The 26,710-nt window shown below is 40.0% G+C and overlaps 1 protein-coding gene across 1 annotated transcript in view; it reads left to right on the top strand.

Annotated features, from left to right (window-relative positions):
• The window catches only part of CDC42SE2 (CDC42 small effector 2), a 50,798-nt gene that overhangs the window by 587 nt on the left and 23,501 nt on the right, over positions 1–26,710 (top strand). The window lies entirely within an intron of this gene.

Below are 26,710 nucleotides of genomic sequence, written 5' to 3' on the forward strand. Positions count from 1 at the left end.
TTATTTCTCTGTAGACAGAGGTTCGGGTTTTTTTGCCCTGAGTGGATAGTGAGTAGTCTGCGCTGACCATTTCTTGGTGCCTGCCTCACCGTTGTCCCATGTAGCCTATGCACATTTTGTTACCTCTGCCAAAATTCTGCCCTCCCCTCCAGTTTTCTCTTCATCTTTCAAGATGCCTGTATCAAATGTCAACTCTGAAATCTTCCCCAGCTTTCTCCTGACTTAGGGGAAAGTACCTCATCAGTATTTCCACCAGCTCTTTTAGCTCATTTTTCGATGGTAGGATGGAGCTGCTTGCCTAATATCTACTGTAGTCTCTTTAGGGGCCCTGACCATGTTTACTTTGTATCTTCAGGATCACATCTAATACCCTGGAGAATGTGGTTATACATGCTAGCTGGTTTGCTGGCTGAATGGCTGAATAAATAAATTTCTATTGTATTCTGTTTGGCTTAACATTTGTAATAATTTAAAAGGAAGATTGAGGTGTAATCTTAAGGTCTCCTCAGATCTTTTCTGAGCCTTTCCCTGGTCATACATACACAGTCACTTTTTAATTTTTCTTGTATATACAGTTGTTTCTGAATGTCCTAGTCTTTAATGTCTGGCTCTGGAAAAGGGAAAATATGAAAAAGTGAGGGCAGGGAGAAGAAGAAAGGGCACTGGCTTTTTAAATCCTCTGGAAGTCACTTCAACCAGAGGAGGAGGGGCTTGCAACAGTTGGGGAGTTGCACACCAACAGTGGCAGCCCATCTGCTGGTCTGCTCCGCTGTGATCAGAAGTGGAGATGTTTGGAGGACAGGCTCCTTTTTGCCCACCCTGGCTCCCCAGAGGTTGTGTGCACGATGTGCAAAGACCGCAGCTATGGGAAGAGGGGAGCCCTGCTCTGCTCCTCTGCTGAGAGCTGACACTGACTAAAACTAGCTTCTATTTACCTTTCAAGTTTCCCCTGGAAGTTGCAAGCCTTAAAGAGACTCCAGAGTTCCAGAATAGATACAGCAGACAGATAATGCCTGTACAGTGGTGGTGGGGATACAGATTCCTACTGTTAACTGTTCCACCATCTTCCCTTTTACTACTTTTGTAACACTGGTTTTTACATTTAGTTCTTTGATCCATGAAGTATGGAGAGTTGCTTTGTGTGGCATGAGGTAGGGGTCTGACTATTCTTTCATGTTAAGTCGGCTATCTAAAAATAGTTTGTTAAATAGCCAGTCTTTTTATTAGTGATATGAATTGTCACCTTTATTATATACTACATTTTCATATATTTAAAGAGACTGCTCTTAAAATCTGTTCTTTTGGTTACATATGTTTACACCTGTGCCATTGCACCTGCTGCCGTTACTTAGTACGTAGCTCTTCTTTTTAAACTATTTTGATAAGTCTTATTTTTAAGCTGGATTGTTACTACCTGGGTTTTTACTGCATTATCTTCTGTATTTTTTTCTTTGAATGAGATGCATCATGCATCTTTTAAATCATTTAGGTGTTCACTTTAGAATTGCATTGAATCTAGATGTAATTGGATGAGAATTGACATCTTTCAAATTTTGAGTAATTGAGAAGCATAGCATACATCTTCATTTGTAGAGACCTTTTCATGTTCTTTTAGTAAGTTAAAATTTTCATTATGTAAGCTTTGCATATTTCTTGCTCAGTTTTTTTTAGATTTTTTAAAATGAATTTTTGTTGCTATTCTGAATGAAATTGTTTTGCTATTACATTTCCTAGTGGATTTTTTTTCTTACTATTCTGTAAGCAATTAATAATTTTTATACACCAGTTTTTTATCTGGATGCCATACTGAACACTTTATACTTCTTAAACTTCTCCATATAGTGACATTTTGTCTTAATTCTCATATGTAAACTTTTTTTCCCTATTGAAATCTTTCTGCATTGTTTAAGACCTCCAATATAATGTTGAATAGTGTCAGTGATGGCTGAACATTCTTGCTTCTCCTGACTTTTAATGAGAAAGGTTCAAATTTACTTAAGCATAAAATGAATATTTATTTCAGTAACCATGTTTTCCTGTGCATTTGTTATTGTGTATAATTTATACCAATGATTGCATTTTCAACAGTTTTGAAAGATTTTAGAACACTTGAATCCTATCACCATACTGTTTTTAGTATGCCTTGTAATTTTTGTTGAAAGTCATTTGTGATAATATGCTGAGTAAGAGAAACTGAGAGAAATAGGCCTGTAGTATGAGTTTTTATGTTATCTGTGTGGGGATTAGGCTTTCCTTATCCTTTGCTGTAGTTGTAGGCGACCCAGGGTAACATTTTCTGTGATGTCCTTGTTTTTGTGCCCTGTTGTCTTTGGTTTCCCTAGGACTTCTCTCTGAGTAAGGTCTGAGAGGTCCAGATCTTTCCATTGTATTTCCCTGTCTTTTCAAACAGGAGCATTGTTGATGTATTGGTGAGATGTTGGAGACGAGGAAGCTTGATATACTGCTGTGGTTAGGTTTCAATCTTTCAGTGAGCCTGTGCCCCCTGGACTGTGACCTACACAAGTGCTTCTCAGTTTTGTTTCAGTTTTTTTTTTTAACTCCTTACTTGAGACAGGCTAGAGGAGGCTGCAGTTGGATGTTTCTCTTCCCCAAAGTTGGTTAGTATCCGATATAACCCCAGTCAATTAGGAACTGGCAAAATAGGTTTCTTTTGAGGGGAGGCTTTGTTAAGAAGAACAGACAAATTTCCATAGTGCCAGATTGCAGAAGGGTATTATAAATTGGGCTTCCCTGGCGGCTCAGTGGTAGAGAACCTGCCTGCCCATGCAAGAGACATGGGTTTGATCCCCGGTGCAGGAAGATCCCCTGAAGAAGGAATGGCAACTCCCTCTAATATTCTTGCCAGGAAGAGTTCCCATGGACAGAAGAGCTTGGCGGGCTACAGTCCGTGGGGTTGTGAAGAGTTGGACACGACTGAAGTCGTTGAGTGAACAGCAACAACAATTGTAAATTGCTGTGAGAATCCTACCTGGGGCCTGTGTGTGGCAGTGGTCTGCTGCTGCTGCTAAGTCACTTCAGTCGTGTCTGACTGTGTGACCCCATAGACGGCAGCCCACCAGGCTCCCCCGTCCCTGGGATTCTCCAGGCAAGAACACTGGAGTGGGTTGCCATTTCCTTCTCCAATGTGTGAAAGTGAAGTCGCTCAGTCGTGTCTGACTCATAGCGACCCCGTGGACTGCAGCCTACCAGGCTCCTCCGTCCATGGGATTTTCTAGGCAAGAGTACTGGAGTGGGGCAGTGGTCTAGGTGTGGTTTTTTTGGTGTGGTCTGAGTCAGAAAGAGTTCAGGCAAAGTATCAAAGCTCTCCTGATCTCCTTTAGTTCACTGAGAATATAGAGATTGGATTGGGTGAAGTATTAGTTACCTAAAATGATACAAGTTAGCCTAAACCATAGTGGCTTAAAACAGACTTTTATTATCTCACAGATTCACTTAGTTAGTCGCTCAGTCTTATCTGACTCTTTGCTACCCCATGAACTGCAGCCTGCCAGGCTCCTCTGTCCATGGGATTTCCTAGGCAAAAATACTGAAGTGGGTTACTAGTTCCTTGTCCATAACTAAGATGATGCAAGTTAACCTAAACAAACCATGGTGGTTTAAAACAGACTTCTATTTTCTCACAGATTCTGTGGGTCAGGAATCCAGGCAGTGTGCAACCAAGTCCTCTGACTTAAGATATCTTTGAGGTGACAGTTAAGGTGTCAGCTGAGGCCATAATTACCTCAGGGTTCAGTGCAGAGTGGACCTGCTTTCTGGGTTACTGGAGCAGTTATTGGCGGGGTTTAGTTCCTCTCTGAATCCTAACAACAGTCTCCCTCAGTTTGTCGCCACACTGGTCTCCGTAGAACAGCTCACAGCATGGTTGACTGGCTTCCGTTAGTGTGAGGAAGAGGGCAGGCAAGATGGACGTCAGAATCTTTGTGACTTGCCACCACTTTTTGCTGTACTCTGGCCCATAGAATTAACTCGCCAAATCTAGTTCACACCCAAGGGAGGGGAGTGTACAAAGACATGAATTCCAGGAGACAGGGATCATTGGGACCAACTTCACAGGCTGCCTACCACAGATTCTCTCCAGGGCCCCTCCCAGCACTGACATTCTGTGAATACTTCCCTCTCTCTCCCCCAGAAAGAGGCCACGCATTCCGTTTCCAGCCCCAACTTCAGAGACTCTCAGTCAAGTGCCTGGATAGCTGTGACACATTCTTTAACTGTAGCTAGCCAACATGAGGAGAAGGCAATGGCACCTCACTCCAGTACTTTTGCCTGGAAAATCCCATGGGCGGAGGAGCCTGGTAGGCTGCAGTCCATGGGGTCGCTAGGAATCGGACACGATTGAGCAACTTCATTTTCACTTTTCACCTTCATGCATTGGAGAAGGAAATGGCAACCCACTCCAGTGTTCTTGCCTGGAGAATCCCAGGGATGGGGGAGCCTGGTGGGCTGCCGTCTATGGGGTCACACAGAGTCGGACACAACTGAAGCGACTTAGCAGCAGCAGCCAACATGAAAAACGTAGTCAAAGAGGAAAATCATCTTATCTAAAAGAGTTAGACTGTGAAAAGAAGATGTTGAATTTGTTCTGTTTCAGTGGCATAGCTCCCATTACAGTACTCTCTGGGTAGACAAAATACCCTTTTAGAGGAGACAGAAGATAGGCCTGTCTCTGTTCAGATAACATCAGAACCAAACACACTGAACCAACGTATAGTGTTGGAGCTTATTTTAAAATGTCTACCTTTCCCTCCCCTTTGCTGGAGAAGAAGGAGATTTTTCTCTGGTTTTCACTTTGAGAACATGGTAGAGTTCCTGGAGGTGAAACTAACAGGAGTGTGGGGGCCCTGCTAAGACAGGCCCTCCTGAACTCTCCAGCTGCCCACGCTCATCGTCCAGGAAGTCCTCAGTTACGATTGCAGGTTGGCCTGCACTAGTTCTGCACGGCCTGGAGGTTTCCACTCCAGTCCATGGTGACTTTCTGCACTGGCATGTCTCTCCAGTTCTGGAGGCAACGGTTTGTTCTGTGATCTCAGTTTTCTAAAGGACCTGAGAATTGTTGATTTTCAGTTCAGCTTTTTGATCGTGTGGATTGGCACGACATCTTCTAAGCCCCTTACATGTCAGACAGGAAACCACAAGTTCTATTTCCATATTTTTTAAGGTTATTTGTTTATTGCCAGCATTCATAATGCATATAACATTCTGTTTTACAGGTATACTCAAACTGGAAAGGCATAGATTGGGAATTTAAAGAGTGGTGAGCGTAAGACTTTAGAATTATAAGTACAGGACATTAGAAATACATTTTCTGATACACAAAGTGTTTGCAGTTTGAGTGTTTCTGTGCATATATAACATGTCTGTATTGTGTTATTGTTTAATAATACATAATTGTATGAAATATTCCACATTTTTGACTTGCTGAAAAAAATGGCACAACACTTCATGGGGCCACATGGTCACTCTAGTGGAAAAACAGCTGGCTTGTTGGCATTAGGAAAAAAACACTTAAAGGATGCGTTAATCAGCCTGCAAAAGCATACCTTGCAGCTCTAGTAGACAGTATCAAGAGTGCCTTATTTGAAAGCTGCTTGGTCATCTCTACAGCTTCCTGAAGTCTGTACCAAAATCGAGTGCTGTGTGCCAGCTCTCCCACTCCGTCACCGCCCCTGCTCTTGTGCATGCCATGTGTGGAAAAGGAACAGCTAGTATTGGGAAGAACTTAGAATGCATTTTTCTCAGTAGTAGCATAAGAATCATACTTTTCCTTCCTACTCTTTAGTTTTAGCACACTATAGTACAGAATAAAATAGAGTCCAAATTTTTTGAGCCATGGTAATCTAAACCTTTAAAATTGGCTGTAGTGTAAATGCTGCTGTTGTTGCTGCTACATATATGCTAAGGTAGGAATCTTTAAATTAAATGGTTGCTGTTTTGCACCTTAATTTTTTAATAAACAAGATCTATCAGCTGTTTACAGGAATTTAGTGAATTTTTACCTACTTCCTATTGTGCATTGGAGTGCTAGTGGAATTTTTCACCAGCTTTTTTTTGAGTTATAATTGGTATACCCAAAAAACTGTGCATAATTAACGTATTCTATCTGTTGAGTTTGCATGTATGTATGCACATGCTGCCATCACCGCAGTTAAGGTAATAAACTTCTGAGTTATCCTCAGAAACAATAAATATTGATTTACAGCCTCCCCCCTTTCTATTCACATTACGTATTTTCCCTGTATAGTGTTTCCCCACATGATACTGATGTTTTGTGGTTGTGTTTATCTCTGAAGTGTGTTGCTTTATTTAAACACCTATGCCAGCCATCATATATTAACACTGATATTTCTCCAGCAAGCCAGGTTCTGGTGAAGTAACAGTGAGCAAAACAGACATTATGACTTCATTCACTGTCATTCTAGTGGAGGAGATACCTAGTGAATCAGTAGGTGTCTGTGATGTCAGGTAATGGTAAATGTTCTGTGGAAAAAGAAAGCAGAAAAAAAGAGAAGGGGAAATGGGGGAGGGATTAAGAGTGTACAGGAAAGACCTCTTTGATGAAATGGTATTTAAGCTACGATTTAAGGCACACAGGTAGGGAAGAGCGTTTCAGCCTGAGGGACTTGAGAGTACGAGAGTTCTGGAAGTTGTAAGGGTTGTATGTATGAGAGGAATATCAAAGAGGGCAGAGTGGCTGTGAGCCAAGGCCGCAGTGGTGGGAAATGAGGTCAGAGATAGTGAAGGGCCGGGTCATGTATGGCCTTCCAGGCCATGGAAAGACTGATTTTTACACGTTGGAAATGGGAAATCATTGAATGGTTTTGTTCTTTAAGTGAAGCGTGTGTGCTTGTCTCAGTGGTTTGACTGTTACTGTGTGCCCAGGCTGAGAGGTAGCACTGCCTGACCAAACTGCATCCTGTGGGCAGTGAGTTACCTTCTCCTTCCTGCCCTTGCAGCCGGTGAGTCCTCCTCTCCCGTCTGCAGGCGTGTGCGTAGCATGTTCTGAAATAAGATTGCTTGTTTCCTGCATTAACTTTTCTTACTTCCACTTTCATTGTTGTTTTGATGTGCAGTTCTAATCCATAATAGTACGGGTTGTGTATGTGAGTGATGAAGTGATTACTGCCATTTAAAAAAGAAAAAATGAAGGGCACTGTTCTCCATCTATTAGAGAGTCTACGGTTTCTTCAAGGGAAATAGGTGAAGAGTTGGAGGGAGATGGGAAGGGTCAGTAGACAGAGGTTGCTTGTAGACCTTAGACTGAGAGGAAGAGCCAATAATAGTTCAATGAAGGGTGGCTAGAGGAAGCTCTCGGTAAGGGCATTCTAGAAGTTCAGAGGATTTATGCCAGGCAAGAGTGTTTGCTCAAGTGTGATGCATCCCCATCAATACTGTGTGATGATGAGATGATTCATGTAGAACTTCCTTTTTCAGGAATCACATTCCCACACACCCTAAATGAGGTGTGAATTTGATTGATATGGTGTCATTTTTCCCTTTTCTGAAAATGCAAATATGCGTGCTTTTAATTTGTTTAACTAAAAATCTTATTATATAACAATAGTCCTCTCAAACCATTTAACAGATGAAGTTATATAAATGAAAATTAAAAATCACCCTTATCAGTAGAGAAATGAAAAATATTCCTACTTTGTAGAAAGGTAGTGCAGAGGACTGATTCAAATGTCTTAACCATATGCTAAACCTGGAAATGAGGCAAGATTATCTTACTCACTGGAACTGCCTGTCCTGTCTCAGGAGTAGCTTCTGGATTTCCTCCTAGAGACAGTAAGCTGCTCTCAGATATGGTGGATGGTACTCCCTGTGTACTTTCATATACCTGTGGGCAAAGTGTGGATTTATGTACATGAACTTTGAAGACAAACTAGAAAGGCTCTTGGCATGAGGTGCTCCTGTCCTGTTTTGTGCCTAGAGCACAGTCAGGAAGTGCTTAGTTCGTGTCCCTAGCATTCCATGTGAATACCAGCTGGAGAAGTGCAGGAGTGGTGGCGGGTGAGAGGTGGGAGTAGCGTGGTAGTAGAAGGCCATTTTTCTTAGAAACTAGAAGGCTTTTATGTTTGTTGATGTCAGAAAGGAAACTGTTTTCTTTAATGCTTTTATTAAGTTGATCTTGATTTGATTTCAGTTGGAGTTTTTTAATATGTACATGAAAGTAGAGTAAGCTATTCCTTAGCAAGCCATGAGGTTGCTGCCATTTATCATTTCTTAAAAAGTGATGTCAGCAAAAATAATAATTCAAAAGTAGACGGTAGTATGCTCAACCTCATGCACTCACCTTCAGCAACATCAATTCTTATCTGATCAGTGCATCTCCTTTGCCTTTTTTATATTTTGAAGTCAAATTCCAAGCATTATTTCATTTTATCTATAAATACCTATAGTTTTTATCTCTTGAGATAATGACTGTTATTTCACATAACCACAGTACCATTATCATACCAAAAAATACTTTAAAAGTTTCTTTTACTTATAAATGTACTATATAATAAATAGTTATAAAACAATTGTATTAGGAATCAAATATTACCCAAGTCAAAAAGTGGAGCATTGCCAACCCCCCCGGAAGCCCCCTAGCATTCTCATTTACATCTCTTCTCCAACACCTGGAGGCGCTGCTGCCCTGCTTCTTATGGGAATCATTTCCTTACTGTGTTTTATGATTTTACCATTTGTGTGGGCCCTGAACACTATAGTTGGTTTACCTGTTTTAACTTTAAATGAGTGGTGTTGCACTGGATATAACTGTGTTTTCTTCTTTAATTCAATATTAAATTTAAAAGACTAATCTCATGTGAAGAGTTGACTCACTGGCAAAGACTTGGATGCTGGGAAGGATTGAGGGTGGGAGGAGAAGGGGACGACAGAGAATGAGATGGCTGGAGGCATCACCGACTCGATGGACATGAGTTTGAGTGAACTCCGGGAGTTGGTGATGGACAGGGAGGCCTGGCGTGCTGTGATTCATGGGGTCGCAAAGAGTCGGTCACAACTGAGCGACTGAACTATCTAGCTAACTAATCTGTATTGAGGCCATTAGCTGAACTTAATTTCCTCTTCTCTAGAGTGTTCTGTTGTATGACTACACCATGTGCATCCATATAGTCCTTTTGAAATTCTGAATTGTTACCAATACAGGGGTATTATAAATGATGCTCTTTTGGGCCTTTGTGAATGTGTTGCCTGGTGAACACATGCTAAAAGTTTCTCTAGAGTTTAAGGGGTGAAGTTACTGTTTCTAAAGTCTTAAGGACACTAGCTTTTACCATGTAAGACACAGTTGTTTTAAATGTTATTGTTGTTAATTCAAGTTGCTAAGTCATGTCCAGCTCTTTGTGACACTATGGACTGCAGCATGCCAGCATCCCTGTCCTTCACTATCTCCCAGAGTTTGCTCAAATTCACGTCGATTGAGTCAGTGATGCCATCCAACTATCTCATCCTCTGTCGCCCCCTTCTCTTCCTGACGTCAATCTTCCCATATCAGGATATTTTCCAATGAGTTGGCTGTTTGCATCAGTTAGTCAAAGGATTGGAGCTTCAACTTTAGCATCAGTCCTTCCAATGAATATATTCAGGGTTGATTTCCTTTCGGATTGACTGGTTTGATCTCCTTGCAGTTCATGGAATTCTCAAGAGTGTTCTCCAGCACAGTTGAAAAGCTTGAATTCTTTGACACTCAGCCTTCTTTATGGTCCAACTCACGCATCTGTATGTGACTACTGGAAAAACCAAAGCTTGGACTATGCAGACCTTTGTCACCAGAGTGATTTTAATATGCTCTCTAGGTTTGTCATAGCTTTCCTTCCAAAGAGCAAGCATCTTTTAATTTCATGGCTGCAGTCAACTTCCTCAGTGATTTTGGAGCCCAAGAAAAGAAAATCTGCCACTGTTTCTACTTTTTTCCTATCTGTTTGTGTTAAAGTGATGGGACCAGATGTCATGGTCTTTGTTTTTTGAATGTTGAGTTTTAAGCCGGCTTTTTCACTTCTCTTTCACCCTCATCAAGAGGCTCTTTAGTTCCTCTTCACTTTTTGCTAGTAGAGTGGTATTATCTGCATTTCTGAGGTGGTTAATATTTCTCCTGGTAATCTTAATTCAAGTTTCTGATTTATCCAGCCTGGTATTTTGCATGATGTACCCTGCATATAAAGTTAAATAAGCGGGGTGTAACATATGACCTTGACGTACTCCTTTCCCCATTTTGGAAACAGTCTGTTCTATGTCTGGTTCTAACTTGCTTCTTGTCCTGCATACAGATTTCTCAGGAGACAGGTGAGGTGGTCTTATAATTCCATCTCTTTAAGGATTTTCCAGTTTGTTGTGATCGACTCAGTCAAAGGCTTTAGTGTAGTCCGTGAAGCAGAAGTAGGTGTTTTTTGGGAATTCCTTTGCTTTCTCTGTGATACCCAGCGGATGTTGGCAATTTGATTTCTGGTTCCTCTGCCTTTTCTAAATGCAGCTTGTATATCTGAAAGTTCTTAGTTCATGTATTGTTGAAGCCTAGCTTGAAGGATTTTGAGCATTACCTTGCTAACGTGTGAAGTGACTGCAGTTGTACAGTAGTTTGAATATTCTTTGGCATTCCCTTTCTTTGGGACTTGGATGAAAACAACCCTTTTCCAGTCCCGTGGAAAACGCCAATGCTGAGTTTTCCAAATTTGCTGGCATATTGAGTGCAGCATTTTAACAGCATCATCTTTTAGAATTTGAAATAGCTCAGCTGGAATTCCATCATCTCCACTAGCTTTGAATATAGTGTGGTTCCTAAGGCATACTAAACTTGACACTCCAGGATGTCTGGCTCTGGGTGAGTGACCACACCGTCAGCGTTACCCAGGTCATTAAGGACTCTTCGTATTCTTGCCACCTCTTCTTAATCTCTTTGCTTCTGTTTTAAATGTGGTTTTACTAAATTTCATTCCTGCCAGCAGTTTGAGTGTACCAACCATTGTTCCGTAATCTTATCAAATGCATGGCATTTTCAGACTTTCGGTTTTTATCAGTCTGAGAGGAAATGTTTAATCTTGCATTTTAATTTAATGAGAATGAAAAGTAACCTGTTTTTTTTTTTTTTTTAACTTCTGGTTGTGAGTTTCAGGATTATACGCAAATCAGAGATTTCTTGAAATAAAATTCTCCGATCCAGCTCTTCCACACTTTTTGTCCTGTCTGCATATTGGTATTATACCATGAATTCTTTGAGAGTAGAAAGAAAGACACATTTACATGATTTGAAGCAGAGTAAGTCAAGACACTGTGCTATAGGAGCTTTCATTCTTGTGTTTAGTTTCAGGCGTGATTAAGCGTTAGTCTGCGTGCTTTCTGTTTACTCTGTTTCTAGTAACTATTAGAGAAGTGCATTGAGAAAACACCAGGCATGTCTGTCATCCTGTACATGAAATATTAGTAAAACTTAATTTTAAAAAAAGATGAAAAGTAAAAATAGAAGGCTAAGTCTTTTCCTCTAACATTGCAACACTCCCAGGTGAGCATATTCACATTTGAGACCATTGAATACAGAACAAGTCAGAACATGGAGCTCTGGAGCTGAGAAACAGGATTATCTTACCTTTATTGTGATAAAAATAATTATCACTGGGGGGGAAAAATAGGAAAGAAACACAAGGAAAGATTTTTTCGGGGAGTAGGAAGAGAAAAAAATATTGTGGTCAAATAGTTTAAAATATATATATATATATATGTATGGTGGATAAGTCCTAACAATTTTTTTCTCTATGCTCATTACAAAATACTGTCTATATCTTCATAAAGAAAATGTTACTCATATATGAGGTCATGTTAAGTAGCTGTTGTGAGCTCCTATGAACTGGCAGCTTATGGGAATACTGAAACATTTCTTAGATCTTTTTTGCAAGTCATCTCACCACATCTGAGAGATGGTCGTGTTTTTGTAGGAAACACTTTCTTCAGTATATGTTCTGTCATTTGTGTAAATGCTGTGAAAGTCTGCATCTTTTCATAAGGCATTGAATTTTTAAAATGGCTAAAATTAAGGTTCTTCTGAAACATCAGTAGCAGGAACCTTTGCATTTTTTTGTTTTTACTGATTATTGGGTTTTATAAACCTAGAAACAGCAAAGATAAAGAGGATTAAGCCTTTATTTGTCCAGAGTTAGTGGTTTGGATCCTGATTCTCATATGGCCTTGGGATATACAAATGGGATAGAAAGTTAAGGACCTCAATTGTAGTATTTTTAAAAATCAGAAGAAAAAAGAAAGAAAAGAAGTCAGTATCAGAGAGGTAAAGTCTGGGTAATAAACTGTTCATAGTTGTAGAAGAGTAAAATGTTTATGCAAACTTTATATAATTTGTGATTAAAGAGGAATTAGAATTTAAGTAATTTCTGGGACCTAATATGGTACTATAGTAATATTTTAGTAATTATCTGGGACATATTTATAAGTACCATATAAGACCTTTTTAAAAGCACTTTATCTGTTCATCTGTGACAGAAATGCTTAAAAACCATTCTGTTTTTCATCTTTCTCTGCTTTAAACATGTTTATGATGGGTAGAAAATATTACTGATCAATTTTGTTAGCTCTTGTATGCAAGACAGATTCTAAGATCTCACCAGATAGCTCCTTTCAGCACTGAGTAGTTTGGTCTCTTATCACCTTTGTACGTAGTAAACATTCTTCTAATGGTTTAGATATTTCCAGGGCTCATGTGCACCTAGTTTTGTAGATCACCGTTCTTTTAGTTGTTTGAAGAGCTATTGCAATACTTATGTCCCTCTGTTTTAACTGGTGGGACAACATCTGATTTATTTTTGTGTGTTACTTGTTTTCATTTGTGAGTTGAGAATAATTTTCATACAATCATAAAATTATAATCTTAAAGGCATATAGGCAAGTGTCTGGTCAAATGCATTACACACATATTTGGAAACTACTAACAAGTGAACTAGTGGACTGAATTAAGGCTAGTAAATTAATGGGCAAAACCCTACCATTTTCAGACTAGTTTTTCACTAGTATGTGTTTCAATAAATGGAAGTTATACACACATTGGATATTTACTGTTCAACCTTGAGCAAATCAGTTCAGTCGCTCAGTCATGTCCGACTCTTTGCGACCCCATGAATCATACCATGCCAGGCCTCCCTGTCCATCGCCAACTCCCGGAGTTCACTCAAACTCATGTCCATCGAGTCGGTGATGCCATCCAGCCATCTCATTCTCTGTCGTCCCCTTCTCCTCCTCCTCCAGCACCACAGTTCGAAAGCATCAATTCTTCGGCGATCAGCTTTCTTCACAGTCCAACTCTCACATCCATACCTGACCACTGGAAAAACCATAGCCTTGACTAGACAGACCTTGGTTAGCAAAGTAATGTCTCTACTTTTTAATATGCTATCTACTTTGGTCATAACTTTCCTTCCAAGGAGTAAGCATCCTTTAATTTCATGGCTGCAATCAGCATCTGCAGTGATTTTGGAGCCCCCCAAAAATGAAGTCTGACACTGTTTCCACTGTTTCCCCATCTATTTCCCATGAAGTGATGGGACCAGATGCCATGATCTTATGGAATCAAGAGCAAATTAATTAAACCTCAGCAAATAGAAATACTGACACATACCTAATAGACTTCAACATATTAAAGTAGATGTTGAATTTGTGACCCCATGGACTGTAGCCCACAAGTCTCCTCTTGTCCACGGGATTCTGTAGGCAGAAATACTGGAGTGGGTAGCCAAACCATTCTCCAGAGAATCTTTCCTACCCAGGGATGCTTATCTCCTCCAGCCCCGCATTGGCAGGCAGATTAAGTACTTAGCATAGTGCCTGGCCTGCAGTTAAGTGCTCTTCTGTTTTTCTTAATCTTTATTTATTTGGCCTCATCGGGTCTTGGTTGAGGCTCGCGGGGTCTTTGTTGCGGTGTGCAGGCTCTAGGAACTGGGATTCAGTAGTTGTGCTGCACTGAGCTTTGTTGCCCCGTGGCATGTGGGCTCTTAGTTCCCTGACCCCAGGGATCAGGACTGCATCCCCTGCACTGGAAGGCGGCTTCTTAACCCCTGGTCCATCAGGGAAGTCCCACAAGTGCTCTTTTTATGGATGTTGATGAATTGTAATTTGCTCTTATTTTAAGTAATGGTTGATTTTGTTTTGATGTGCTTTAAATCTCCATTGGTTATTTCCAAGCACATTCTATCTGAAATGAGTGGGACCTTCAAAGCTTGAAAAATTGGCGTCTTTCTAGAAGTATTTTGGTTCGGTTTTGTTTTCAGTTACAGGAAGGGAGATCCAGATATGTAACAGAGAGGATATTGGACCAAACACATCTGCATACGCTCTTCTTCCTCCTGAAACTGCACTTTGTATGACATTAAAGGAGTCTGAGGGCTTCCTTGGTGACTCAGTGGTAAAGAACCTGCCTGCCAACACAGGAGATGCAAGTCTGATCCCTGGGTTAGGAAGATCCTCTGGAAAAGGAAATGGCAACCCACTCCTGTATTCTTACCTAGGGAATTCCGTGGACAGAGTAGTGTGGTGGTCTACAGTCCACGGGGTCATAAAAAGTTGGACTTAGCGACTAAACAGTAGCAACAGCAGAGGAGTCTAAAATACAAAATGGTATTCTTTTCCACAAGGAAAAGAATTCAGAGAAAGCAGTAAGTATGAATGAAAGGTAATAAAACAGGTGATAGACTGGGAATTTACAGAACATAGCCACACCCAGTTGTCTGCAGAGAGGGATACGGACCAGAAGCAAACAAGAGTCTTTAACTTAAAGCCTTGTTCCTGCAAGCCCTGCAGCTAGGTTTGAGCTGCCCAGGCTGGCCTGAAGCAGGTTGTTCCCTAGAGAACTGACTCTATGGAAAAGACCCAGTGATGTGTGTAGTTGTGGACTCCCCAAGGGAAAAATCAGTTCACCATTATTTCATCTGTTGTTGAACACAACAGTTAGCATGCCTAGAGCCACGTGTACTAACCCTCATGTGGACAGTTCAAATAATCCTCAGGCATGAGGAAAGCTAAAGGAAATTAACGGAAAGAACTGAGGAAATTGATGATACAGGAAATAGAAAAGAACTACAGTGAAACTGTCAATATTCCTCAGATGATTAAGATGTTAGGCCCATGAAACAAGAGCAGTGTGCCTCCAAAGAAAGGGGGAGGGGGCGAGAGGAAGAAGAAATAGTGTTTGGAAATGATTGATGCAGCTGAAGTGAGCCTAGTGGAAGGACTTGAAGATAAATCTTTTTTTAAAAAGTAGAAAATATAAAAGAAGAAATAGATGGAAAGTACAAGGGAGAGGTTAAGAAAATTAGATGATCGATCCTGAAAGTTCAGATCTGCCACAGAATTTCACAAAGTAGAAAATAGTCATTGAGAATAAATTATCAAAGTAATAATACAGGATCATTACCCTGAAGTTTAAAAAAAAAAACGTTTTGGGCCTTTTTAAAGGTCAGTTGAGTGAAAGATACTCATTCCATTTAGTGAAATTTCGGACTATATGGGTTAGTCATTTAGCGTTTTAACCAGTTATACTGCAAGAAATGTGTGGATGGTGTTGAAGCAATATGTTGGTTTCATAGGAAGTAAAGCAAATAAAAAGAAATTCACAAGACATAGTACAAGAAAAGTAATGATAGAACTTTGCTTGACTTAATTGTGAACAGTATTTACAAAAAGTTAATACAAGCATTTTATTTTCTTTTTCTCTTTTACATAGATGTTTGGGGGGGATTACATGACTGTTTTTGAAACACCAAGGTGTTTATTTTTGAGTAACTGTGTATGTGGTGGTGGAGAATCCCAGGGACGGTGTAGCCTGGTGGGCTGCCGTCCATGGGGTCGCACAGAGTAGGACACGACTGAAGCGACTTAGCAGCAGCAGCAGGCTTTATCATTCTTCTAATGTTTGTGCCTCGCCCCCCATATACATATGCATACATGTACAGGACAGTCTCAGGTGGACATGTCATAGCAGAAACTAGTGTAAAGACTTCAGCACTCTTGAGATTGAAAAGTATATCATTAGTACTTAGAAAAGCTATTTCAGGCTTGTTTTCAAGCCTGTTTTGTATTTCAGTTTTCATACTTGCAATGTGTGGCTTAAACCAGACACTAACTCTGAAGAGAAAAGGAAATCACTGTGTTCATTTGTGGTTTCTCGCTGAGAGATGAGAATAGCTAATTCCTTCAGTTTTGCATTTAGCAGTTCTGCCCTTGAAAAGGTCACTGTAAATTCACTTTGAGATTCCCTATAAAAAACAAATTTTGGGGCCTCCTGTGAACTTCTCATCTGTTACCAACTTTGAAATTTATATTAGGTGGGAAAAGACTACTTATCTGCTAAACTCTAAAGGGCCAAATGAAAACATTTGCCCTTAGGACTGAATTTTAAGTGTTTACCAGCACCCCACCTGTGTATACATATTTCCAATATGAAATCCCTTGCCTTTCTGTACCTTAACTTAGGGCTCAGTCCCTGTTTGTAACCCTAGCTGAGTTTTTGGATTTCTCTGTGGTGACTGATGACATGGCTCTCATCTTCTGTAGAATTGGCTCTTACATAAGCCTCTTCACCTGAGGACCACTGCCGGCAGTGCACACACTCCGGAAACCAGAGAAGTGGAATTATCATTTATTGTTCCCAGAGTGTGTCTTCATACAGTACAAGTCGGCATACTGAAAAGGTTTATTATTTTCTGAAATTTTGGCAGATGCAGTCTTTGCAGACTTCAGTCTTTGCAGTCTACTCCTTGCTTCTCTCCACTTTTCTTACTTATCAAGGATTAATACTAATTCTGACATAAATAATTAGAGGTTTTTGGTTATGATCTTAGAAACCAAACTCCCATCGGTAGTATTATCAGTGCATAGACTACCCACAGGAAAGCTGGATCTGGCTGCTTCAACATTTGTTTAAGAAGAAGAAACATTTGTTTAAAAAGAGTCCCCAAGACCTGGGGCTTCTCAACTCTTTTCTTGATTCTTTGCACATTGGCTTCTTACTTTCTGATGAGAGGTGGGTGTTCTTTTTCCGTGGCTGCCCTCAGCTCCAGGTTCATCCTCTCATTTTAACACCCCTGAGGAGGAAAGGGCGTCTCCCCGCTGTGTGGTCCTTCCCGGGGAGGAGTCTGGCCCAGACTGTGTCATGTGCACTCACCACGGCCATGGACTCACCACGGCCATGGGTGTGGACTGCTCTGGCTGACACCCTATCAGAATCGCACGGTGGGAATCAGGAAGAGGCGATTTTTCCAAAGAAAGGAAGTGGGTCGTTGCCTCCAGAACAAAGAAGGCAGAAAGAAATGGCGTATGTTCACAATAAAGACTTATGCCTATTTATGCAGGATAGAAATACAGTGTTACTTTGTTGGTCTGAATATCTATTAACTACTCTGGTAAAATGTTATAGTGAAAGTCGTTCAGTCATGTCTGACTCTTTGCAACTATACAGTCCATGGGGTTTGCCAGGCCAGAACATTGGAGTGGGTAGCCTTTCCAACCCAGGGATTGATAGCAGGTCTCCCACATTGCAGGCAGATTCTTTACCAGCTGAGCCACAAGGGAAGCCAAAAATGTTTTAAAGCTGCTTCACATCCTTTAAGAACAATTTAAAAATTTTAATCATTGTAGGTCTAGAATACCCTAAGCTATTGTTTGGGAGTAAAAAGTAAACTGAGAAGTTAATCCAAATCAGTAAAATAAATTAAAAACTAAGGATATGAGAATTATACAAACAGCTTTACTTTAAGAAACAACAGTTTTGAATGTCAAAAACTTGACTATCTTTAGTAAATACTGAAGTAAACATTGATAGAATTGTTGTTTGGTTCTAAGTTGTGTCCGACTCTTTGCGACCCCATGAACTGCAGCATGCCAAGCTTTCCTGTCCTTCACCGTCTCCCAGAGTTTGCTCAAACTCACGTCCATTGTGTCAATGATGCCATCCTACTATCTATCCTCTGTCGTCCCCTTCTCCTGCCTTCAGTCTTTCCCAGCATCGGGGTCTTTTCCAGTGAGTTGGCTTTTCACATCATATGACCAAAGTATTCAGCTTCAATATGAATACTCAGGGTTGTTTTCCTTTAGGATTGATTAGTTTGATGATTAGTTTGATCTCTTTGCTGTCCAAAGGACTCTCAGTCTTTTCCAACACCTTTCAACACAAGTTGAAAGCATCAGTTCTTTGATGCTCAGCCTTCTTTATGGTCCGAATCTCACATCCATCCATGACCGCTGGGAAAACCATAACTTTGACTATACTCACCTTTGTTGGCAGAGGTATCTCTGCTTTCTAATATGCGTTCTAGGTTTGTCATAATTTTTCTTCCAAGGGGCAGCCATTTTCTATTTTCATGGCTGCAGTCACCAAAGTGAACAAAAGAAGGCGATAGGCAGCGCTGGTTCTGTCCACCTTCAGGATCTAGTTCAGCTAAGCTGTATAAGCAGTCACTTGAGTTATCTTTTGGCTTTTGTGCCATTATAAGTAAACTTGATATAAAGATGATGAGCAAAAGGTAGAGGCCTATATTAAGCAGTTTATTCCCATGGTTTTCATCCTCTCCCCCAGATCATAACCACTATATGTCATTTTGAACACTCTATCACAACTCATCAAATATTAATAACTAATAAAATCTTCTATCATTTATTTTTGTATATTTTAAAGTCATGGTAATATCTTTTCCCCACAGTTACTTTATTATGTCTAATGGTTTTTTATGTTTTCTTTCTCTGTTATAATGTATTTTGCTTACTGTTTGTAGAATATAAGATAATGTATTTTATATATTGCCTCCAGTGTTCATCAGACTTGGCATGAACTTGGAGTTTGTGGACACAGATAGGAGATAGTGAGTTTAGTAACTCAGATCATCACTGATACCTGTAAATAGATATATGAACTCTGTAATCATCTTGGTGTGCTTAGGACTTATCCAGTCATTACTGGAATAAAACCGTGACTCACACTTGTGGTGTGTTTGTAGAAATCTTGGTAGAGTCCAGAGGTAGGGAATGAAAATGGTGAGAAGTAGATCATATAAGGGTGATGGAGCTAAAGTTTATTTCACTACTTCCGATCTGTAAGTAGGACAAGGTCCCCACATTCCAGTTTTATTGAAGTAATTAACATGTAACATTTGCGTTTGTTTAAAGCGTACAACATAATGATTTGATATATGAATATATTGTGAGATGCTTACCACAGTAAATTCAGTTGACACTCAACACCTCATATAAATTTTTTTTACTTTTTATGACAACTTTTAAGATTTAGTCTTAGCAACAGTCAAATAACAAGACAGTGTTGCTAACTATAGTCACTATGCTGTACTTTATATCCCCAGAACTTACAATCGGGAGTTTGTACCTTTTGGCCCCTTTAACCCATTTCTGCCACCTCCAGCCCCACCCCTATGCCTAACCTCCTGCCTCTGGCCACCACCGTCTGTTCTCTGTTAGTTTTTTTTTCAGATTTCAGAGAGCAGTGAGATTGCACAGTACTCATTTTTTCTTTCTAACTTAATTTCACTTAGCATCATGGCCTGCAGTTTCATCAGTGTAATGTGAGTGGCAGTGTTTGCATCTTTTGTTTTATGGCTGAATAAAACTCCATTGATACCAAAAATTTCATTTTTTGATACCAAATTCAAAAAATCATTGCTAGGAGTGATGTCAAGGAACTTAATCTTGGTTTCTTCTAGAGTTTTATGGCTTCAGGTCTTGCATTCAAGTATTTAATCCATCTTGAATAGAGTTTTGGATGTAGTGTAAGGTATTGGTCCAGTTGGATTCTTTTGCATGTGGCTGTTCAGTTTTCCCAGCACCATTTATTAAAGAGACTATCTTTTCCATTGTTCCATTCCCCCGTTCATAATTTGCTTATGAGTTCCAGCAGTTTTTTGGTGGAGTCTTTAGGGTTTTCTGTATATAATATCATGTCATCTGCAAATAGAGATAGTTTACTTTCTCCTTTTCAGTTTGGATGGCTTCCCCCCACCCCTTGCATAATTTCTCTGCCTAGGATCTTCAATACTATATTAAAAGAAAATGCTAAGAGTGGGCATCTTTGTCTTGTTTCTCATCTTAGAGGAAAAGCTTCTCGCTTACCACCACTGAGTAAATGTTAGCTGTGGGTTTGTTACCTACAGGCATAATCATGGAAAAATATATTATGAAAACTGCCAAGATATGACACAGAAACACAAAGTGAACAGATGTTGGAAAAATGGTGCCAATGCATTTGGTCAATGCCCAGTTGCCACATAACTTCAATTTGTGAAAAGTGCGATATCTGTAGGGTACAATAAAGCAAAGTAGAGTGAAATGAGACTTATCTGTACAGTCTTTTTTACATCCGAGTATATTCTCCCTACACACCTGCTTTGTTTAAGAGTATTCCATCATAAATGGATGCTGAGTTTTACCAAATGCTTTTTCTTCTTTGAGATCATGTGACTTTTACCCTTCATTTTGTTAATGTGGTATGTCTTATTTTGTGATTGCAGATGTTGAACTATCCTTCTGTCTCTGTAATAAATCCCACTTGACTATTGGATTCAGTTTTTTAAGACTTTTACGTCTGTTTTCATCAGGATTATTGGCTTATAATTTATTTCCCTTAGTGGTCTTCTGGTTCTGTTATCAGGATTATGCTGGCCTTGTAAAATGAGTTTGGAAGTATACTCTTTTTTTTTTTTTGGAAGACTAATTAATATCTAATTAATTCCTTTTATTTATTTTTTATTATTTTCTTTGGGCTGTGTTGGAGCACACAGTATCTTTTGTTGCATCACGCAGACTCTCTAGATGTGGTGTGTGGGCTCAGTAGTTGTGGCACATGGGCTTAGTTGCCCCAAGCATGTGGGATCTTACTTCCCTGACTAGGGATCAAACCTCTGCCCCCTGGATTGCAAGGTGGATTCTTAACCACTGGGACCAGGGAAGTCCTGGTATTAATTCTTTTTAAATGTTTGATGGAGTTCACTGCTGAATTATCTGGTCCTGTAGTTTGTTGGGTGGTTTACTGATTCAGTCTTCTTACTTGCTATTAGTCTGTTTAGATTTTCTATTTCTTCATGTTTTAGTCTTGGTAGATTTGCATGTTTCTAGGAAGTTACTAGTTTCTTCTGGGTTGTCCAGTTTTTTGGCATGTAATTGTTCTTAGTAATCTTTTTGATTCTTTGTATTGCTATGGTTTCAGTTGTAATGTCTCCTCTTTTCTAACTTAATTCTTTATTTTTTTGGTAAGTTTAAAGAGTTTCCTATTTTCAAAAGTAGCTCTTTGTTTTGCTAATCTTTTCTATTTTCTTTATATTTTATTTTTCATTTATTTCCACTCTTATTTTCTTTCTTCTACTAACTTTGGGCTTTATTCTTTTTCTAACTACTTGAGGTATGTGTGTGTGTGTGTTAGTTGCTTAGTTGTGTCCCATTCTTTGAGACCTCATGGACTGTAGCCCGCCAGGCTCCTCTGTCCATGGACTTCTCCAAGCAAGAATACTGGAATGGGTTGCCATTCCCTTCTCCAGGTGATCGAACCCTGGTCTCCTAAATTGCTGGCAGATTCTTTACCATCTGACCTACCAGGAAGTGGCTCAGCTGGTAAAGAATCCGCCTGCAGTGAAGGAGACCTGGGAGACTGTTCCATGTGTACTTGAGAAGAATATGTATTCTGTTACTGTTGAATGAAGTGTTCTGTAAGTGTCTGTGAAGTCCATTGGATCTAAAGGGTCATTTAAGCCCAGTGTTTCCTGGTTGATTTTCTACCTAGATGATCTATCTATATTTGAATGTGGATTATTGAAGTCTCTTACTATTATTGTATTGCCGTTTCTCCCTTCAGGTCTGTTAATATTAGCTTTATATATGTTCAGTTCAGTTCAGTTGCTCAGTCGTGTCCGACTCCTTGTGACCCCATGAATCACAGCACGCCGGGCCTCCCTGTCCATCACCAACTCCCGGAGTTCACTCAAACTCATGTCCGTCGAGTCAGTGATGCCATCCAGCCATCTCATTCTTTGTCGTCCCCTTCTCCTCCCGCCCCTAATCCCTCCCAGCATCAGAGTCTTTTCCAGTGAGTCAGCTCTTCGCATGAGGTGGCCAGAGTATTGGAGCTTCAGCTTTAGCATCAGTCCTTCCAATGAACACCCAGGACTGATCTCCTTTAGAATGGACTGGTTGGATCTCCTTGCAGTCCAAGGAACTCTCAAGAGTCTTCTCCAGCACCACAGTTCAAAAGCATTAATTCTTCGGTCCTTAGCCTTCTGTATAAAGTCCAACTCTCACATCCATACATGACCACTGGAAAAATCATAGCCTTGACTAAATGGACCTTTGCTGGCAAAGTAATGTCTCTGCTTTTTATTATGCTATCTAGATTGGTCATAACTTCCCTTCCAAGGAGTAAGCGTCTTTTAATTTCATGGCTGCAATCAGCATCCACAGTGATTTTGGAGCCCAAAAGAATAAAGTCTGACACTGTTTCCACTGTTTCCCCATCTATTTCCCATGAAGTGATAGGACCAGATGCCATGATCTTAGTTTTCTGAATGTTGAGCTTTAAGCCAACTTTTTCGCTCTCCTCTTTCACTTTCCTCAAGAGGCTTTTGAGTTCCTCTTCACTTTCTGCCATAAGGGTGGTGTCATCTGCATATCTGAGGCTATTGATATTTCTCCCGGCAATCTTGATTCCAGCTTGTGCTTCTTCCAGCTCAGCGTTCCTCATGATGTACTCTGCATATAAGTTAAATAAGCAGGGTGACAATATACAGCCTTGACGTACTCCTTTTCGTATTTGGAACCAGTGTTTTGTTCCATGTCCAGTTCTAACTGTTGCTTCCTGACCTGCGTACAGGTTTCTCAAGAGGCAGGTCAGGTGGTCTGGTATTCCCATCTCTTTCAGAATTTTCCACAGTTTATTGTGATCCACACTGTCAAAGGCTTTGACAAAGTCAATAAAGCAGAAATAGATGTTTTACTGGAACTCTCTTGCTATTTCCATGATCCAGCAGATGTTGGCAGTTTGATCTCTGGTTCCTCTACCTTTTCTAAAACCAGCTTGAACATCTGGAAGTTCACAGTTCACGTATTGCTGAAGCCTGGCTTGGAGAATTTTGAGCATGACTTTACTAGCGTGTGAGATGAGTGCAACTGTGCGGTAGTTTGAGCATTCTTTGACATTGCCTTTCTTTGGGATTGGAATGAAGACTGACCTTTTCCAATCCTGTGGCCATTGCTGAGTTTTCCAAATTTGCTGGCATATGGAGTGCAGCACTTTCACAGCATCATCTTTCAGGATTTGAAATAGCTCAACTGGAATTCCATCACCTACAGTACCTTTGTTCATAGTGATGCTTTCTAAGGCCCACTTGACTTCATATTCCAAGATGTCTGGCTCCAAGTGAGTGATCACACCATCGTGATTATCATCATCGTGAAGATCTTTTTTGTACAGTTCTTCTGTGTATTCTTGCCACCTCTTCTTAATATCTTGTGCTTCTGTTAGGTCTGTACCTTTTCTGTCCTTTATCGAGCTCATCTTTGCGTGAAATGTTCCCTTGGTATCTCTAATTTTCTTGAAGACATCTCTAGTCTTTCCTATTCTGTTGTTTTCCTCTATTTCTTTGCATTGATCGCTGAGGAAGGCTTTCTTATCTCTCCTTGCTATTCTTTGAAACTCTGTATTCACATGCTTACATCTTCCCTTTTCTCATTTGCTTTTCACTTCTCTTTTCACAGCTATTTGTAAGGCCTCCCCAGACAGCTATTTTGCTTTTTTGCATTTCTTTTCCATGGGGATGGTCTTGATCCCTTTCTCCTGTACAATGTCATGAACCTCCGTCCATAGCTCATCAGGCACTCTATCAGATCTGACAGAATGTGGTCCACTGGAGAAGGGAGTGGCAGACCACTTCAGTATACTTGCCTTGAGAACCCCATGAACAGTATCAAAAGGCAAAATGATAGGATACTGAATGAGGAATTCCCCAGGTCAGTAGGTGCCCAGTATGCTACTGGAGATCAGTGGAGAAATAACTCCAGAAAGAATGAAGGGATGGAGCCAAAGCAAAAACAATACCAAGTTGTGGATGTGATTGGTGATAGAAGCAAGGTCCAATGCTGTAAAGAGCAATATTGCATAGGAACCTGGACTGTTATGTCCATGAATCAAGGCAAATTGGAAGTGGTCAAACAGGAGATGGCAAGAGTGAACATCGACATTCTAAGAATCAGTGAACTAAGATGGACTGGAATGGGTGAATTTAACTCAGATGACCATTATATCTAGTACTGTGGGCAGGAATCCCTTAGAAGAAATGGAGTAGCCATCATAGTCAGCAAAAGAGTCCAAAATGCAGTACTTGGATGCAATCTCAAAAATGACAGAATGATTTCTGTTCGTTTCCAAGGCAAACCATTCAATATTACAGTAATCCAAGCCTGTGCCCCAACCAGTAATGCTGAAGAAGCCGAAGTTGAACGGTTCTTTGAAGACCTACAAGAACTTTTATAACTAACACCCAAAAAAGATGTCCTTTTCATTATAGGGGACTGGAATGCAAAAGTAGGAAGTCAAGAAACACCTGGAGTAACAGGCAGATTTGGCCTTGGAGCACGGAATGAAGCAGGGCAAAGGCTAATAGAGTTTTGCAAAGAGAACGCACTGGTCATAGCAAACACCCTCTTCCAACAACACAAGAGAAGACTCTACACATGGACATCACCAGATGGCCAACACCGAAATCAGATTGATTATATTCTTTGCAGCCAAAGATGGAGAAGCTCTATACAGTCAGAAAAAACAAGACCAGGAGCTGACTGTGGCTCAGATCATGAACTCCTTATATATGTTAGGTGCTTCCATTTTTGGTGCATAAATATTTACAAGTATTGTATCCTCTTGTTGGATTGACTCCTTTAGTGACCTTCTTTGTCTGTTATTATAGTCTTACTTGTTTGGTTTGATGTAAGCATAGCTATCCCTGCTTTCTTTTGGCTTTTATTTGAACAGAATACCTTTTTCTATCTTCCCGCTTTCAGTCTGTATCCTTAAAGCTGAAGAGCTGAAGTGCTCTTGTCGTTAGTATATAGCTGAGTCTTGTGGTTTCTATTTTATTCAGCTACTCCACATCTTTTGACAGGAATGTTTAGTTCATTTACTTTTAAAGTAATTATAGGCATGAACTTGGTATTACCATTTTGTTGTTTTCTGGTTTTATGTTGTTTCTTCTATTTCTCTTCCTTTGTGATTTGATTTTTTTTTTTTTTTAGTTCTGTGCTATGGATTCATTCTCTCTCTCTTGTGTATATCCATTGTAGGGTTTTGTTTTTGTTTGTGGTTATGATGAGGCTTATATAAGATATCTTACGTTTATCACGTCTGTTTTAAGCAGGTGACAACTTTAGAGTGAATGAATCCTAAAGCTTAATATTTTTATTCTTCCCACTTTATGCTTTTGATGTCATGATTTATATATTTTTTATTTTGCATAATGTTTTAGAAATTGTGATAGTTCTAGTTCTTTTTATTACTTGTCTTCTAATGTTTATACTAGATTTATAAGTATTTGTAAGTATAAATTATTGGTTTATCCACCATCGTTAATTGTGTATTTACCTATATCAGTGATAATTACGCATTAATATGCTTTTCTATTAGTCGCTATCATCCTTTGGTTTCAGCTTTAACAACTCCCTGTAACTTCTTTTTGTCTGTTCTAGTGATGATGAATTTCTGCAACCTTTGCTTGTCTGGAAAATTCTTTTGTCTCTTCCACTTCTGAAGGACAGGCTTGCTGGTAGAATAGTCTTGGTTAACAGTTGTTTTTTTCTTTTAGCATCTAGAATATACCTTCCCAGTCGATTCTCCAACATTTCTATAAGGGATGGAGGATTACTTTATATGTAACAAGTTGCTTTTTAAAAATAATTTTTTTTGGGGGGGGGTTCTTGCTCCTTGTGTGTGTATCTGTATGCTGAAGGTTTGGCAGTTTAATTGTAATGTATCTCAGTGTGGGTCTTTTTATATTCATTTATTTGCAACTCTCTGGGTTTCCTGCATCTGGATATCTGTCTCTCTCACCAAGGTTGCGGATTTTTCAGCCAGTATTTCTTCCTATAAGCTTTCTGCCCTTGACTCTCTGTCTTCTTCCGGCACCATATTAACATACATGTTGGTCTGCTAGATGTTGTCTCTGGTTCATTAATCTGTCTTATCTTTTTTTTCCTTATTTTTTTCTCCTGTCAAATTCCGCTGCCCTGTCTTTGGGTTTGCTGATCCCTTCTTTCACATGAGCTTGTCTTTTGTCGCACCTTGTGTTGAGGTTTTCCGTTTAGCGATTGCGCTCTTTCAGCTCCGTGATCTCTGTCTGGAACGTACACTTTGTGTTGCCGTCAACATTCTCACTCTTCCGGTATTGCCCTCGTGGTGTCGGTCAGCATCTTTATGACTTTCACTTTGAACTCACTATCAGGTCAGCCGCTTATCTCCATCGTGTGAAGGTCTGCTTCTCGGGTTTAGTTTGCTCTTTGTTCGGGACCTGTTTCTTCATTTTCCTGTTTCTTCTGTGCACTACCTCTTCAGGTGTGAGCCACTGGCCGTGTGCAGGAGTTGAACGTTATCTTCAGCCTCGTCCAAGTTCTTGGTTGGCTCTCAAACCTAGTGATTGTCCAAAGCCACATTCTT

This window comes from Moschus berezovskii, chromosome 8 (genome assembly GCF_049115385.1).
Source record: "Moschus berezovskii isolate FMDL1 chromosome 8, NW_MosBer_1.0, whole genome shotgun sequence".
In the NCBI taxonomy this organism is placed as follows: Eukaryota; Metazoa; Chordata; class Mammalia; order Artiodactyla; family Moschidae; genus Moschus; species Moschus berezovskii.